Source organism: Macaca nemestrina, chromosome 20, assembly GCF_043159975.1.
Source record: "Macaca nemestrina isolate mMacNem1 chromosome 20, mMacNem.hap1, whole genome shotgun sequence".
In the NCBI taxonomy this organism is placed as follows: Eukaryota; Metazoa; Chordata; class Mammalia; order Primates; family Cercopithecidae; genus Macaca; species Macaca nemestrina.
The window spans coordinates 51,883,242-51,891,888 of record NC_092144.1 but is presented as its reverse complement, the minus strand read 5'-3'; the positions used below and the strand labels follow the sequence as shown (position 1 = coordinate 51,891,888).

General features: G+C 42.8%; 1 pseudogene; it reads left to right on the top strand.

Annotated features, from left to right (window-relative positions):
• The first annotated feature begins 568 nt into the window (after positions 1-568).
• LOC105495617 (eukaryotic translation initiation factor 4B pseudogene) lies at positions 569-2,537 on the top strand (annotated as a pseudogene).
• Positions 2,538-8,647: the final 6,110 nt, after the last annotated feature.

Here is an 8,647-nt window from a genome sequence, read left to right as displayed (position 1 = left end):
TCTGAAAGATAACCATATCCAGAAACTACAAGAAACTCAAAACAAATTGGCAAACAATCCCATTAAAAAGTGGGCTAAGTACATGAATAAACAATTCTCAAAACAAGATAAACAAATGGCTAACAAACATATGAAAAAATGCTCAGTTTCACTAATGATCAGGGAAATGCAAACCAAAATCACAATGTGATACCATCTTACTTCTGCAAGAATGTTCATAATCAAAAAATGAAAAAATAATAGTTGTTGGCCAGGCATGATGGCTTACACCTGTAATCCCAACACTTTGGGAGGCCAAGTTGGGCAGATCACTTAAGGTCCGGCGTTTGACACCAGCATGTACAACATGGTGAAACCCTATCTCTACTAAAAATGCAAAAAAATTACCTAGGTGAGGTGGCACATGCCTGTAATCCCAGCTACTCCAGTGGCTGAGGCAGAAGAATGGCTTGAACCCGGGAGGCAGAAGTTACAGTGAGCCAAGATCATGCCACTGCACTCCGACCTGGGTGAAAGAGCAAGACTCCATCCATCTCAAAAATAAATAAATAAAAATAATAGATGTGCCTTTGCGTTCTCTTTCCCTCTCCCAACATGGCGGCCTCAGCAAAAAAGAAGAATAAGAAGGGGAAGACTATCTCCCTAACAGACTTTCTGGCTGAGGATGGGGGTACTGGTGGAGGAAGCACCTATGTTTCCAAACCAGTCAGCTGGGCTGATGAAACGGATGACCTGGAAGGAGATATTTCAACAACGTGGCACAGTAATGATGACGATGTGTACAGGGCGCCTCCAATTGACCGTTCCATCCTTCCCACTGCTCCACGGGCTGCTCGGGAACCCAATATCGACCGGAGCCGTCTTCCCAAATCGCCACCCTACACTGCTTTTCTAGGGAACCTACCCTATGATGTGACAGAAGAGTCAATTAAGGAATTCTTTAGAGGATTAAATATCAGTGCAGTGCGTTTACCACGTGAACCCAGCAACCCAGAGAGGTTGAAAGGTTTTGGTTATGCTGAATTTGAGGACCTGGATTCCCTGCTCAGTGCCCTGAGTCTCAATGAAGAGTCTCTAGGTAACAGGAGAATTCGAGTGGAGGTTGCTGATCAAGCACAGGATAAAGACAGGGATGATCATTCTTTTGGCTGTAATAGAAATCGGGATTCTGACAAAACAGATACAGACTGGAGGGCTCGTCCTGCTACAGACAGCTTTGATGACTACCCACCTAGAAGAGGTGATGATAGCTTTGGAGACAAGTATCGAGATCGTTATGATTCAGACCGGTATCGGGATGGGTATCGGGATGGGTATCGGGATGGCCCACGCCGGGATATGGATCGATATGGTGGCCAGGATCGCTATGATGACTGAGGCAGCAGAGACTATGATAGAGGCTATGATTCCCAGATAGGCAGTGGCAGAAGAGCATTTGGCAGTGGGTATCGCAGGGATGATGACTACAGAGGAGGCGGGGACCGCTATGAAGACCGATACGACAGACGGGATGATCGGTCGTGGAGCTCCAGAGATGATTACTCTCGGGATGATTATAGGCGCGATGACAGAGGTCCCCCTCAAAGACCCAAACTGAATCTAAAGCCTCGGAGTACTCCTAAGGAAGATGATTCCTCTGCTAGTACCTCCCAGTCCAGTCGAGCTGCTTCTATCTTTGGAGGGGCAAAGCCTGTTGACACAGTTGCTAGAGAAAGAGAAGTAGAAGAACGGCTACAGAAGGAACAAGAGAAGTTGCAGCGTCAGCTGGATGAGCCAAAACTAGAACGACGGCCTCGGGAGAGACACCCAAGCTGGCGAAGTGAAGAAACTCAGGAACGGAACGGTCGAGGACAGGAAGTGAGTCATCACAGACTGGGACCTCCGCCACATCTGGCAGAAATGCACGAAGGAGAGAGAGTGAGAAGTCTCTAGAAAATGAAACACTCAATAAGGAGGAAGATTGTCACTCTCCAACTTCTAAACCTCCCAAACCTGATCAGCCCCTAAAGGTAATGCCAGCCCCTCCACCAAAGGAGAATGCTTGGGTGAAGCGAAGTTCTAACCCTCCAGCTCGATCTCAGAGCTCAGACACAGAGCAGCAATCCCCTACAAGTGGTGGGGGAAAAGTAGCTCCAGCTCAACCATCTGAGGAAGGACCAGCAAGGAAAGATGAAAATAAAGTAGATGGGATGAATGTCCCAAAAGGCCAAACTGGGACCTCTAGCCGTGGACCAGGAGACGGAGGGAACAAAGACCACTGGAAGGAGTCAGATAGGAAAGATGGCAAAAAGGATCAAGACTCCAGATCTGCACCTGAGCCAAAGAAACCTGAGGAAAATCCAGCTTCGAAGTTCAGTTCTGCAAGCAAGTATGCTGCTCTCTCTGTTGATGGTGAAGATGAAAACGAGGGAGAAGATTATGCCGAATAGACCTCTACATCCTGTGCTTTCTCCTAGTTTCTCTCCACCCTGGAACATTCGAGAGCAAATCAAAACCTCTATCCAGACAAGACAAAATAAAACTCACCATCTCCTGAAGACCTTTCTTACCTTTTTTTAAAAACAAAAAATGAAATTATTTTGCATGCTGCTGCAGCCTTTAAAGTATTAAAGTAACTGGAGAATCGCCAATATAGCCAGAGAGAAAGGGACTACGGCTTTTTAGAGGAAGAGTTGTGGTGTGTTATGTCACCACACAGTTGCCAGTGTGATTAGTGCCTAGGGGCCTCCATTTAGCAGAAATGGTAATGACAGTGATATAACGTCTGGAACCTGGTTGGGCAGTAGGGGAGGGAGGTAGAAGGAAAATTGTGAGATTTCTACCTTTTAGATTTTATCCTATTGTGGCATATATGAATTCTCAAAACATTATCTGAATACATTTTCCACTCTTGGAAAGGTAGATTTAGCCTCAAGTTGTTTTAGTCTCCAGGAGGCTGCCAGTCCCTCCTCTTATTTAATTCTGAGTTTTGGGGGCCAGCCTAGGGGGAATTTTTTTTTAACCCCCCAGGGGGGTAGTTGGGAGTGAGACTATAGGCCATAAAGAATAGGACTGCTTTGGACCAAAATAAATGGGAAAATCATGGTTTGAAAAGAAGCTTTTGGGAAGTGATGAGTCATTTTGTACCAGGTAATGGGGAAAATTGTGTGACCTCCAGCAAACACATGAATGGTTATTTCCTGGAGCCGGAAGCACCTGGGGGTCGTGGTAATTCCCAGTGTTTTCTGTGTCCTAGTTTTACCCTTTCTAAACACTGTCCTTTTTGAAAGTTTGAATATATTCACATTCTGTTGAAACCTTGAAACTAAAAACTTAGACTCTTGTCATCATCTTAAGTTCTTCGTGCTACTCTTAACCTCCCAAAAAGCAGTCTCTTAAGTCACATAGATGATGTCTTGGGCATTTTCTCTCTCAGCCATGGAGAGCTGTGAAAGGAAGAATCGCTGCTTTTCTCAAGCAAATCGGTTTCTTGATGTCTTTTGGTTCTCACCCCTTGCCTGCTCCTGATGCTTTGACCCCTTTTATAGATCAGAGTGCTCTAGAATAATGGATGGTCTTGGATGGTGGATAAATAGGGACAGGGACAGTTAAATTGGGAGCCTTTTTTACAACCTTGATGAGTTTTTCCCCCCCACGTTTCCTTCTCCACTGAAATGCTACACCAATGCTTGTTGGATTCATGAGGTAGCCAGACCAATGTGTTGTTTTTCTTTATTATTTTTTTTTAAAGCTTCCCTTGAGAGAATAAATGGTAATGGAGAGAACTATTTAACAAGGTCCTGGTTTCTCTTGCAACACAGTAGCTAAACCTGCCTGCTTGTATGTGCATTTTTGTAGGGATCGGCTTGGTAGACAGTATTAGCAGAGAAACGACACCTTGATCTTGGTTTGCAAGCCCGTCTCCCATCAGTCCTAGATTAGGCCCTGTTCAGCCATGCAGGGGTGTTGGTTTATGCGTGCTGCAGCAGTGGGCATAATATAATTTACCCAGTTGACAAAGGTGTGTACCAAGTGAATTTAAATAATTGGTGTGGATTGGCCAGTAGCTAAGAAGTGGGCTTTTAAAGAGTGTTGAAGATTGAAAGGTTTTTTTTTTTTTTTTAAAGGAAAAACCATTGATTGTAGATAATGAAAAGCTAGGGTTTGCCCTCTTCATGTCTACTCTCCTTCCAAATAGTTATATCCAAAACTGTTTTTCCCTCTCCCCTGCCTTGTCCCCCCTATTAAAATACAAATGGGGATTAATGTCCCACTCCTGAATACATGTAAAATTTGTACAAAAATATCTTCTATGAAAATGATTTGTAATCTGTAGACTTATTACCTGGGAGATGTGTTGATGTAAAATCCCATCCTTTGGGTTGTGGGTTTTTTGTTTTCTCCAAATAAATCTGATCTTTAAAAAAAAAATAATAATAATAATAATAATAATAGATGTTGATATGGAAGCGGTGAAAAGGGAACACGTCTACACTGCTGGTGGGAATGTAAACTATAAATGAGTGGGTAAAGAAATTGTGGTATATATATGATTGAATACTACTCAGCCATAAAAGGAAGGAATTAATGGCATTCGCAGCAACCTGGAAGAAACTGGAGACTATTATTCTAAGTGAAGTAACTCAGGAATGAAAACCAAACACTGGATGTTCTCACTCATAAGTGGGAGCTAAGCTATGAGGATGCAAAGGCATAACAATGATACAATAGACTTAGGGAAAAGGGTGGCAAAGGGGTGAGGGATAAAAGACTACAAATTGAGTTCATTGTATACTACTCGGGTGATGGGTGCACCAAAATCTCACAAATCACCACTAGAGAACTTACGTAATTAAATACCAAATCCACAAAAACCTATGAAAATAAAAGATTTAAAACTAAAATAAAATTATAAACATTTAAAAACGTAGTTCCTAAAAAATTCTTCTAAAATGGAAAAAAAAAAAAAGTTCCTGAAGGTCATGTATCAGAAACTCTATTATGTTACCTCTTAATGCATATATATGAGCCAACTTGCTCAACTTCTGAGAACTTATCAGGAAGCTGCTGATCACCTGTTGCAGGTGTTTTCTATCTATTGTAAGACTGTATTTCCCTGGCACTACCTGCAACCAATTACTACTTTAGAGAGAGACAGTTAACAACCACCTGACTTGACCATCACCTGGTGATGTTCACTTGACATTTCTAGTGTGGGGGGGTGGAAGGATCTCTCCTGCCCTGCACACATCTGACCAGCTTTCAGATTTTCTTTCTTTTTATTTTATTTTTTTTTTTAAGACGGAGTCTCGCTCTATCACCCAGGCCGGAGTGCAGTGGTGCAAACTCAGCTCACTGCAGCCTCTGCCTCCCGAGTTCACACCATTCTCCTGCCTCAGCCTCCGGAGTAGCTGGGACTACAGGCGCCCGCCACCAAGCCCAGCTAATTGTTTGTATTTTTAGTAGAGAAGGGGTTTCACCATGTTACCCAGGATGGTTTTGATCTCCTGACCTCGTGATTCGCCCGCCTCAGCCTCCCAAAGTGCTGGGATTACAGGCGTGAGCCACTGTGCCCGGCTTCAGATTTCTTATTGTCAGATTTCAGGTAGGACAAACAGCTGATGTTTCTGGCTTTTGATTTTTTTTTTTTACCAATACTATCCCCCCAAATGAAACTAATAAGCCTTAACCGACATTATGGCTTAGCCAAGCATGTATGAGGCATCTCCAAAGATGTGAAGGAGCCATTCAAAAACTCAAAAATCACACAAACATCAAAACAAATAAGGCTGGTTCCCTCATCAGAAATTAAATCCAGGATGCAGCAGTAAAAGCATAAAATCTTTAACTATTCGATGACAAGGTAAAGTGGCTTTTATTCTTATTTTCTCAGAGGATCTAAGGCAAGCAGTTTGAGCTTACAAAAAAAGCTTAACTTTGTTTTAGGTCAGATTTTTGCTCTGCAATTTACTCAAAAGAAATTTTAAAGCTAGCCATAACACTATTAGGTGTCTTTATTTGAAATTCAATCCTCTGATCAACCACTTGGAATAAGAGAGCTCTAAAATATTTTTTAACTTAGAGGTCTCAATTTAAAAATCCATCTTCTGGCCATGGACTATTAGAATTTCCAGTGATGTATTGATTCTAAGTGACTCAATCCAACAGCCTCTTCAGTGAAAAACCAATCCCAGTGATCTTTTCCCCCACCCCAACAAAATAAAATATGTACTCTCAGGAACAGGCTTAGGATAGCAAAAGACTCTTCTTGCCACAGTCCTATCGAACCAACAAGACTTGGGGTGGCAAAAGTCCATGATGGATGGGACTTCTTATGACAAGCCCTCCTGGGAGCTTAACACATTTGGAAAACAAAATAAAAAATAAAAAACCTCAGGCACTCAGGGGTGGTAAAGTAGGTGATGGTTCTCTCTCCTTCTCCATTTTAGGCTCTTCTGTGTATAATAGGACCAGAATCGCCCTCACTAAAGCCCATAGCATTAAAGATTATACTGGGACCTGTTGCTCTTGCATATGAGGTCAGGAGATTGAGATCATCCTGGCTAACATGGTGAAACCCCGTCTCTACCAAAAATACAAAAAAAAATTAGCCAGGCATGGTGGCGGGTGCTTGTAGTCCCAGCGACTCAGGGGGCTGAGGGAAGAGAATGGCGTGATCCCAGGAGACGGAGCTTGCAGTGAGCCGAGATCGCGCCACTGCACTCCAGCCTGGGTGACAGAGTGAAACTCTGTCTCAAAAAAAAAAAAAAAAATTTCCTCCCAATTCTTCCCAAACCTCTACGTCTAGGTTACCTTCTTTCGGGAATCATGGGTTAAGTGATACAATTTGCATTAGGTCCCTTAATTGAGCCTGCAAAACCGAGGCTCCAGTGGCTTTAAGCAGCTGTTTGAATGCTTTTAGATACTGCTTCTGTTATGCTGATAACTGTTGTCCCGAGATAAAACCCTACCCTGACAATTCCCTCGAAATTGGAGATCCCAAGTGGGCACCGATGACCTACTGACCTACTGACTTATCGGCTTACTGGCTTACCAACTGCACAGTCTTCACCTTCGTTTTCGAGGGTTCTGTCGCAATTATTTGCAGCTATACCTCAGACCTGGACACCAACATGCCAGGTCCTCACATGGGGCACCTACTGACTGGGCCCGACCAGCAGACCCTGACCCAGCAATGGATGAACAAATACACTCATACACAAATATCCAGTGAAAGAGCAGGCTAGGTGGCCCTGTCACTCACTGGTACCAAGAAGGGTCCTGTAAAGAGTTAACAGCAGAGGCCCTGATCAGCCAGGGAAGTTCGCATTTATTTAGTACAGATTAAATGACAAAGGTCTTGAGTAAACACCACTACAAGGTAATTGACATTGCCAACCTCCTGGAGAGTAGTTCCCCCAGCATGTTAGGCCCGGTGCGGTGGCTCAACCCTGTAATCCCAGCACTTTGGGAGGCTGAGATGGGCGGATCACGAGGTCAGGAGATCGAGACCATCCTGGCTAACACAGTGAAACCCCGTCTCTACTAAAAAATACAAAAAACTAGCTGGGCGCGGTGGCGGGCGCCTGTAGTCCCAACTACTCAGGAGGCTGAGGCAGGAGAATGGCGTGAACCCGGGAGGCGGAGCTTGCAGTGAGCTGAGATCCGGCCACTGCACTCCAGCCTGGGCGGCAGAGCGAGACTCCGTCTCAAAAAAAAAAAAAAAAAGATTAAATGTTGGTTTTAGGACCACCTGAGTAAACAAGATATTTAGATAAACTCCTCTACATTCCTGTGTATCTATGCCCTAAGCTTTTATGATTATTCAGCTGCCTTCAGCCAAACCTTTTACTGAAGCTATGCAAACCCCCAGACTTCCAAGAAGGTTTGTGACTATTTCCTATAACTATCTTTATAATTTTTCTTCTAAAATATTTCCCACTACCTTGACTAAAGTCCCACAGTTGAGAAGACAGGGAAGGGCATCAGACAAGCAAGAAAAAATTAGAACAAGTTTGGCCATAAGAAAGTAAAATGTTGGTCAGGCCTTTCAACACAGATTAAAAAAAAAAAAAAAAAAGGAGATTAGGGCCATGCTATGAGGACACTGAATGGCAGACTACGTAATGGGAACTTCATCCCACAGATAAGAGAAGTCACTGCAAAGCTTTGAGAAGGTCACAAACATGACAAACAGCATTTCCAGGAAGATTACTCTGATCAGTATTAGGCAAGATAAGTTGGGAAATGATCTTCAACTTTGGAAACTTAATAGAAATATCTAAAAGATCTATATTTCTTTTCTTTTCATGTTTAATTTTGAAATAATTTCAGACTTTCAAAAATGTTCCAAAATTAGGCGAAGTCCTCATATGCTTTTCATTCAACTTCCCCAAATATTAACATTAAAGATATGCACCTAATAATCAAAATCAATAAATGATTATTAACATTGTAAAATGAATGCCTGTAGAGAACTTATCCAAATCACCTCTATCATCTGACTAATGTCCTTTTACTGGATCAGGATCCAATCTAATATCATGTATTGCTCTTCATTGTACTGTTCTCTCAGTCTGCTTTAATCTGGGAGAGTTAGGATTTACCTTTAAGAGCTTCACATTTTTGAAGAGTATTGGTTACTTATTTCGTAGAATGACCCTCAGTT